At 42.9% G+C, this 9,082-nt stretch overlaps 1 pseudogene; it reads right to left on the bottom strand.

The window, feature by feature from the left end:
• Positions 1-6,921: 6,921 nt before the first annotated feature.
• LOC115319935 overlaps positions 6,922-9,082 on the bottom strand; it is a 72,327-nt pseudogene continuing 70,166 nt past the window's right edge.

The following is a 9,082-nucleotide window of genomic DNA, read 5'->3' as shown; positions in this document are numbered from 1 at the left end:
AGACCGATAGACCAAGCGAACTGCGTAGGTGTTGTGCGTGTAGATCATCGTACATCATCGTATCGGACGCCCCGGTATCATCTTGGATTCAACTGCATGTGTGTACTTCATATTGTGTTGTCTGTGATTCCGAATCAGACGGGCACATAAAGGCCTTCAGAACGAACTCCTTTAAAGGGTCGGCGAACCAGCGCCCTCTGATAAGCGCGAGATCGCGAGCTGACTCTTCGGTTCCTTAAAGGAGTTCGCTCTCAAGGCTTTTAACGTGCCCGTCTGACCGGGGTATTTGTTTGTCACCAAGCACTGAAAAACAGCTGAAGTCGTCTTGTCGCTTTAGAATCGCTTTGCCGTCTGCTTCGTCGTCGTCTGCTTCTCAGTCTTCCTGAACGCGTGAACCCACTACGTTCCCGCATTGGGAACACTGGGGCAGACTTGTACGTAACCAGTTACAAGTAACTAATTACTTGAAATCAGTTAAATAATATTTTAACTTTTTAGAGCTTCAATTGCATTTTTATCTGAGGTAACGTTCGCTGTTACTATTTTTCTGTAATCAATTACAAGTAACCACTTACATGTTTAAGAAAGCTAAAATTATTCAGTTGAAATTTTTTTACGTAAACAAATCGATCTTTCTGCCCCGTTCTTCACTCGTCGAATTTGAAACAACGTTGGACACCTTTTTTACCCCAATTATCTAAACAAAAATATAAAGTGCCAAAAGGATTAAATAATTAGAATTCCGACGCGCGCCTCGACGTTTTGATTGTCGAGCGGTCGAGAGTGCCTCGTTTCCCAAGTACAGGATGAGACCTTCGAACGACAACTAATTTTGAAGCTTAACAATATGTGAATGTCAAAAAGAAACAAAATCTAATTACTTTGAACATATGCATGCATTTCGTATTTAGAGTTAGAAAGTTTAAAGAAGTGACGTGAAAAGTAATTAATTACTTTCTGATAATTTTTAAATTAGTCTTCAGATGCAATATTTGCTTACTGTTCTCACCTACATTTTCAATAAGGTAATTGTAATTGTAAATCGTTACTTCTTCTTATTAACGCGTACAAGTCTGCACTGTGACCACGGGAAAAACAACGACGCCACTACTCGAACACTCCGGATGCTCGGACGTCTCAGTGAACTTGGAAACGAGTGAACATCTTGTTCAATGGGAAACAACAGAAACATTGGAGGGACCATCGGCTCGTTGTAACACCCCGGAACAGCAACATATGTATCGGTGGAAACCTGAACTTGGTAGAACTTAGGCTTGTGCATAATGTTTAATCGGCAATAAAGTAAGACGAGATAAATTGACTTTCTCGGGTAGTGATAGTTCTCTAAAAGTCGTTTCATTCCGGTTGGAAGCCTGTGCGATAGGGTGCAGATGAACTGCGGGTAGAAGCCTGCATACAAAGAAGAAACGATCTACAAAAAGACCACGCCCGACGCGCCGTAACGACTTGCATATCTCAGAAAGAAGCAACCATGCAAGACACCTGAAAATTTTGGGTAGAGATGAGTTGTTGTGTACATTTTCTATTCAGTTTTCTTTCGGTTGCAGAAGCTCCGAACATTTAGAAGTCACCCAACCGTAAACCCGCTTTTCTGCGGTCTCGATTGGTGTTTATGCAGAATGGGTCAGTAACGCGAGCCAAAACCGAGTTGTGGCGTAATAGACCACCATAGGGTGGGTGAGGTTCCTTTGCCACATTTCTGGCGGTAAGTGGTGCACTTCTAAATTGCATTATGCGGAGATTTTTTTACGTCTTGTACGAAAAAAACAACAAAAAACGCTGATTTCGAAAAAAGTCTTCTTTCAATAGATGCATATCGGAAATCGCTGTTCTTTCTTAGTGATTGTCCTAATCTTTTTTTAGCACAGTTCTGCTTTAAACATGTTGGCGCAACAAAAGTTATACACACCGGAATATATCGATCAAAAAGTATACTATTAACGGCGCCGCAAAGCCTCGCGGAAGTCCGCGCTGCATGGAAAAAGCTCGAGGAGCTGCTCAGGCAGCACAAAATTTTGGCCAGCCATTGGGCAATTACCGTTTTTAGCCTGGCACCTGGCTGGCGGCAGCCTGGCAACCGGCAGGCAGCTGGCCACTGACGACAAAAAATTGCCCGGTAAGAGACTGGTCACTACCTGGTTGTTTCACCCCTGGCCACTGATGACAAAAACTGTGTTCAGCCAGCTTCCGGTTACAGGTCAGCGGGCCTGTAACCGGAAACTGCATCATTTCCTGATGTTATTTGAGTCTTCGGTTTTTAATGCGGTTCTCCACCTAGTTCCAACACATAAAGTCGCTCAATAAAAAGTGATGGTTTTATTATTCATAAAGGAATATACAGGGTGTATTATTACATAAGATATTTGTTAAAGAACTTGCTTATTACCATGGCATAAACGGTATTTTAAAGTATCCGATATACATTCATTTTTGTGTTATGTACCTGTTTTACTTTTTTCTCATTCATTTATACAGTGCCCAGCACAGGTCAAGAGGCAGTGCCCGGTCACACGTCAGCGGCCAGTCAGCGGCCAGTGCCCGGTCATACGCATGACCGGGCACTGGCCGCCAATGACATCTGGCCGATGCCTGGCCAAATGTCATTGGCTGACCTCCGGCAGCGTTGACTGCTAGTCACTGGCCAAGTACAATGACCAAAGATGAGCCGAGCATTTTGGCCAGCCAGAAACAGGCCGGCCCTTATAGAGTGGGCCAGAGTACGGCCATGCTTTTTGTGTTGCCTGGGGAGCTTCTATACATCATGTTTTTGCGTAAAACAAACAGGAAAAGCTTCTTTTGTAGGAAAGTTTAGTGGAGATTATTATAAAATGACAGAAACGTGATGTTTGCCTAAAACGTTAGTGTACAGGGTTTCGCAGCACAATTATTATGTTTTTATGCACCAACGTCTTAACGGCGACTTAATGTAGCGCGTCCCGACCTGGGTGCGTCCCAACTTTTGTGATTAATCGCGGCGCGTCCGCTTGCGAGACGGGGCTTGGCTGCCCTGTAACCCTTCCGCTGTATACGTTTCAGCACCAAAATGGCCGATCAAAGTAATAAAAATCGAACAGTAACAACGGACGTTATCGAAAGTGCCTGGAAAGGGACTGGCCACTGACTGGTCGTTTCAACGCTGGCCTCCGATGAGAAAATTCTGTCCATAAGATGCCGGTCACCAACTCTTCGGTTCATTGCTGGCCACCGATGGCAAAAAGTGCCCGGTTAGAGGCTGACCCCTGACTGGTCATTTCATCCCTGGCCACCGATGACAAAATTTGTCCGTTAAAAGGCCGGATCATTGCTGGCCACCAATGACAAAAAAGCGCCCGGAAAGGGGCTGGCCACAGTCTGGTTATTTCACCCGTGGCCACTTTACTACCATATGTTCGGCCAGTACCCGGGCACAAGTCAGCGGGCAGGGCCCGGTCACAAGTCAGTGGCCAGTGACAAGAAAATTTCTCGCTTGGCCGATGCCTGGCCGAATCTCATTGGCTGGCCTCCGGCAGCCGGTGACTTCTAGTCAACGGCCAAGAACCATAAGCAACGATGGGCCGAGCATTTTGGCCAGCCAGCGGCTAGCGAGAAACTGAGCGGCCCCGGCCATACATTTTGTGGTTCCTGGGATATCCTTATTCGCCCAAATATTTTCAAGACCGCGCAGCGCCCGACCACGTTTGCGCAGTAGCCCAAGCCCGACAGTGCCCTGCCGAGACAGGTGCGAATTCTGAAAGAAATTTCGGCCCCATTTCTGTTCTTGTATAGAAAACTATATCTTCATACATCATGCTGTGGGTAGCGTTGGAGGCAAGACACTCTCCTCAAAGGCCCTTTAGATGTTCCACATTAGGTGGAAGTCCACATTCGCGTTCACGGGCGGGAGGTAGCGAGGGGGGGGGGGGGGGGGGGGGGAGTGGGAAAGGCTTGCAGAAACGCTTACTTGTGAGCTATAACCTGTTCTTTTACGTGCGATTTATTAACGAAATTGATCCGCTTAGGCAAAGGAAATACCTCGTTTTATACCAAAAAAAAGTCCGAATTTTAAAAGAAATTAAGAGAGAAAAATTGTATTTCAGGCGAGTTTAAGCTACACTCCGTGTCACTAGTTGCCTGCAGAACAGGTGAAGGGAATGCCAGGTGAGGGGAGAAAGGACAAACATTCGGAAGGCTGGGAAGGAGTAGAGAAACCTCCTCTTCTCTCTAGCGTTCCTAGTGCTCTCCCTTTCTCCCCTCGCCTTCCATTGACCCCTCGCGCCTCTCGCCTTCCTAGTGCTCCTCCTTTTTCTCTTCGCCTGGCGTTGCCTTCGCCTGCACTGAACACAACTAGTGACAAAGAGTATAGATCATGATATTTGTGACACGCAAAGTAAACGTTTCTCATATTAAAAACAGCACAAATCGAAATCGTATTTCTCATTAAGTGACTTGTGTTTTATGTACCCTTTTGGGTCACAGTTTGGGGCTTAATGCGATAAAAAGTTGGCATGTATGAATGTTTATACCACAACAAAATTGTCTTCCTCAACGAGCGACTTGTCTCCCCGCTCTAGATGAGAAATTTAGCCATTGCATTACAACCGCTAGCCTGGGGTTTTAAACGCGCACCACGCAGTAGTGATCAGGGTTGTAAAGTACCTAGGTACAAGGAACTGGAAATCGGTATCTAAGCACTTTTGTTGTACCTGAGGTACAAATCTAGGTACGTTCATTTCTCGGTATATGTAGCTGTATCTTAGGTACATTTTCCAGTAACTTGTAATTAATTGAAGTTACTTTTTAAAGGTACTTTTCTATACATATCGTCAAAATGATAGAAACTATACCTTGAGGTATTAACACACCACCATGTGCCGTGATTAACGTTGAATTGGGTAAGACCTTGGAGGCACTGATTTGATCGGACGACATTTTAGCGAACGAAGCCCCGTTCAAGATGTTTAATCGAACAACACTTTAGTGAATGGCGGTGTTCATTTGAGCGAACGGTGCATTAGCGATGCCGTTCTACGGACACCAATTTGCCGAGTCGCTTCGGAACTGATTTTAGGGAAAATAGCGACGTACTTTCGTCATCTGAAGCCAAAATCGACTTCATTGCGTGTTTGGAACTCCTTATACTAAGGAGGAGGTAACTTGAAATATGTGCACAGTTTCTGTGAAAGCCCCGGTATCTGGGAAAAATTGCGCATTTTCTTTCCCCCTCCCTCCAGCCGCCCACCCTTACCCCATGTCTAACTTCCGGTTTGCTACGGAGGGGCTCTCTGGAAGCTCCCGAGCGCCTCAACGACTCGATCAGCTGAAGCAGTACGATGCCAGTGTGTGGGCTTTTCTCGTGATATATGTGTGCAATGACCTCAGTTACAGCTCGGATTCGCATCGAACCTCCCTGAAGCCGCTCTAGATCTGTTCCTCCAACCGCGGATCCAAAAATTGCTTTATATGATCGTTCCAATAGTCCCTACCGAGTTTCATTGTCGATCAGTGTCTCCTGGGTACGTGTTCGCCCTTTCAGCTTCACAGGAATCACCAAGCGTTTTTACCTATCATATCAAACCGCCAAATTCGAATTATATTCTACAGAACAAAAACATTCGATAATATCTGCCTTGTGCCATCCAAGATTTAGGGTATAGCGTGGATAAACAACGAAGCGTAACGGGAGTGGGCCTGGGATTATGTAAAGAACGAACTTACGCAAGCATTAACTATGACAAAATCGTCGTCAGGCGAACAAAGAGGGGACGACAAAGACTGCAGGCACTTCTTTAACTTCGAAGCATCGTCCTTATTTGGTTCATAAGAGCAGGTTGTACAGTACACCGAACTTGTTCCGACAAGAAGTCTTGAGTGTCTCAAGCACATGTGCTGCTGCTGAAAAGTGTGTTATTAAAATTCAACACTCGGCTTCCCAGCAGTGCGGCGGTGGAGCGCGTTTTTAGCGTAGGAGGAACAATTGCTACTAAACTGCGATCGAAGACGTCAGAAACACTTTGAGGAGGTTCTAAATCTAAAGTCAAATAGGGCACTTAGGTGAGAAAAATAACATGTCGTGGAATGCTCATGTGAATGCGGTTTTCCTTATTTCTCGCATTGACAAAAATAAACACAATTATTGAACTAATTTTTTGTGTGTATTCTTAGTATAAAAAGCATATTTTCCAATATATTCTGACAAATTTGGAAATAATAAATAAAGAAAGTATCTTTGAAGTAACTCTACCTGGTACCTAGGTGCATTTTTAAGCGAGTACCTAGGTACGTACCTAGATACCTTTCCGTGTGAGCAACTGTAACTGTATCTTAGGTACATTTTTGAAGTAACTTTTACAGCCCTTGAAGTGATACACGACCGCACGCCTGTACGATTCTCATCCAGACCGAAACAAGCAGGGGTGGAGATTGAGCCCACAATCCCTAGGTTCTGCAACGCGAGCCTTCGCTCCACGTGCAAGGTGCAGGTGTGCGCTAACCCACTCGGTCACAATTTTTGTTTTAATTTATTTTCGGATTTGGACATTAACAAAATACAATGCATAAAATTAAAAAGGTCACGCTTGCCGACTAAGGTCTAGCGCGGCATGGCTCAACGGGATAAATGTCCACATCCTGCTTTCCTACTCTCTATTTCCTGAATTATATTTGACTTTGTTTTGCAAAACAATAAAAAAGTGTGGGTGACTGACCTGCTCTTTTTATTTTCATTACTGCTTTTGCATGCTAATTTTTTATATGTTGGTTATCGTATCTTTGGTCTTCATTTCTTAAGAAAATATTTACATGTTACAAATATCACTTGCAACACACGAAATCTTTGAAGTATGAATAATGAGCGCTCACAAACTTTGAATATATTTATTGTGTAGTTATTTGACTAGTAAATGAAAATATTACTGGTGCATATTACACGTAGCATTTGTTTGTTATATTCATTCGACTGGTAGCATTGCAGCTGAATGTCTTCAAAAAAAGGAGAGAATTGCCAAGTTGCCGGTTTACCCTGAAAGAGGAAGCAAGTAATTAAGACTAATAAGATTTACATGTCTACTTAAAGATTTTTAAAACTTTTAACTGAAGGAAATTCCCTTGAGTTCAATTCAAGAATTTTGTGAAAGCTATGATGATAAAAATGTACCTTATTTTAGACGGGGCGTGACTGTCCCGCTCGATAATATCCCTCATTTCTGCTGCCTGATCGTTTTTACAAAAGCTCTGTAGAACAAAACAGGAGTACACTTAGGGCAACCTCTAATAACTGAAATTCACATTTAATAAGGCAAAGAACACTTCCGAGATTTCAACATGCCATATTTAGATATATTTTTGCGAGCGGAACGGGTGTTTTAACGTCAAAACAGCAATCCTCTAGAGCTGAAAAAAGAAGTGCAAAATATTCAAGAATTTGAAGGTTGATGCATTTCAACATCAAGAGTATGTAAAAGAATTTGGTGTTCAACCCCTTGCGCGCCTAGTATGAAAAGGTAGAGATTTATCATGAAAGTGCACCAAGTATAAATAATTCTTCAACAACAAAACACGTTTTTCTTTTATTTGTAAAAATAAGTTTTGTTGGTATTTAAGCAGAGTGGCGATTAACATGATCTCTCACCGCCGCGCTGGAGGTCCTGCCGTAGCAGGCCTATTTTCCAGTGGCTGAAAACGAACCTTGTGTCCATTAAACTGGCAAGATACCTTATGGACAAAAGAGGTGAAAATACCTTCCTCATTCTCCTATCACCTCGAGACGTAACATTTGGCTATCGCAACGCCCACATGCGAAGCAATGTTTGGTGTTCTCGATTCGTGTAATGAATTTACAGTAGAGGGAACTGTCTTCGTTTCAGACACAAGCAGTGAAAACACGCAGATTTAGTTAATCTTCTGTAGCTCTCTGTTTCGCATTTCGCTGCCATCAACTAACATTTAAAGGTCAAATTGTCATGTCACCTAAAGGAGGATTTTATGGTAGCTATAATAACGATCAGAATGAAAGGCGGCCGTGCCCTGAGCGAATACAACTTGAGTTGTAATATTTTTATCTTAATTTTAATGCATGGTTATAAAAGGAAAGACGCATGAGTAAACCAATTTGACCGCCGCGAGTGAAAACTCCCTCGTAGAAGCCCTTAGTCTCCTTTTTGATATCAAGTAAAGCGTATTCTTTAAGATGATATCAACGGGAACACAATCAGAAGCTCTGAGAAGGACCAATATATTCCTAGAAAAAAAAAAGACTTTCTGGTTATAATCACGGACAGCTTAAAAAACACAATCTCTGCATTTCTGCAGCTGTCGGCGATAATAGAAAGTCAGTGATAGCCCTACGGGGTGCGGGGGTGCCATTTTATTTTATTAATTATAATTTGCTTTATTTTTATTTGTGTTATTTTCAATGCCGCACAAACAGCAATGCGCCCTTTTAGAGGTGCACTTTAGGTCGTAATAAAAAGAATTCGCGTCTCAAGGATAAGGGCTTACAAGTCAGAATGAAAGGAAGACACCAATTTACTTTTTTAATTGTTGGTTCGCAACCTAAAATATCAATATAAAACGTATATAAGTTGGATTCTGAGTTGTTGAAAAAAAGAACAGCGGCAGGTTGGGTGGTGGGATCACTGCTATGTAAACCGGATGGATAAAATAATGAGCGTGCAAGGCTAGACCTATTAGTAACAGGTTAATATTCAAAGTTCAATAGCATCACTGTGCAATGAACAACACCATTATTACCCTCGTGCAAAAACCTAAAATCACGCATCATCCGTCTATTACACAAAATTTATGTGCGCCAATCAGTTCACTCACACCTTGATAATCATATAAGACACGCATCAACTTAGTTTTCGCAATTTACGACGGCTTGTTTTTCATAAAGCGCAACCGAATGCACACGAGAGTTTTGTTTTGGTTTCTTTTGTGTTTATATTTAGGCACCTGTTGTTACCTTCGTCAAGGACGACAATAGCAGCAAACGGCAATCTCCTTTCAGCTAACTAGAGGATCGGTGATTCTTCCAATACTTTCAACCTATACCTTCTTGTACAGAGGTTGACCTTCGTGGTTG

This window comes from Ixodes scapularis, unplaced genomic scaffold (assembly GCF_016920785.2).
Source record: "Ixodes scapularis isolate PalLabHiFi unplaced genomic scaffold, ASM1692078v2 PGA_scaffold1__304_contigs__length_218370807, whole genome shotgun sequence".
Classification (NCBI taxonomy): Eukaryota; Metazoa; Arthropoda; class Arachnida; order Ixodida; family Ixodidae; genus Ixodes; species Ixodes scapularis.
This window is presented reverse-complemented; position numbering and strand designations above follow the sequence as displayed.